Source organism: Hoplias malabaricus, chromosome 18, assembly GCF_029633855.1.
Source record: "Hoplias malabaricus isolate fHopMal1 chromosome 18, fHopMal1.hap1, whole genome shotgun sequence".
Taxonomy (NCBI): Eukaryota; Metazoa; Chordata; class Actinopteri; order Characiformes; family Erythrinidae; genus Hoplias; species Hoplias malabaricus.
In genome coordinates this window covers 24,311,250-24,311,855 of record NC_089817.1, presented here as the reverse complement: position 1 = coordinate 24,311,855, position 606 = coordinate 24,311,250, and positions in this window count along the sequence as shown.

Sequence of the window (606 nt, the reverse complement as noted above, 5' to 3'; positions counted from 1 at the left end):
GCGTCACGTGACAGCTCCTACCGTCTTCGTCACTAGCACCTGCTGGGATTTGTAGTTTTTTTTTTGTTTGAGGACTACATATACTATACTCCGCTTCAAGTGATTCTAAGGAATCGATTCAAACAGTTGGTTCCAAACAACAAAACTATTTAAGAATGTGAATACAGTAATAGTGTATTAAATTAATTTAGCAATGTAACAATTTACCTTAAAAAGACCTTAAAACAGTTCAGGCTAAATTTCAAGTGACTACATAGTGCCCCACATAGTATTGATTGGCTACAAATGTGCAGGTCAAAAGACCTACCTAGCACACAATGTATGATGAAAAAAACCCACCATGAAAATCATATTTTTAATCATGTTAATATACCCCTTCATGCAAATCTAATTGCACAGTCATAGATCAGGGCATACAAAAATAATACAACGCTCTAGAATTACATTAAAATTATTAGGGTTTTTTTTCTTCATGTACATAACTTCCAAATATCTCACTCTGATGAAGTGTTTGGAGTTTAAATTGAAGGCCAGAAAGAGCTTCACTCCTTCTCAAAAAGGTTTTCAAACGCACTCTCAGCAAAATCCAAATAATTGAGTGACGCT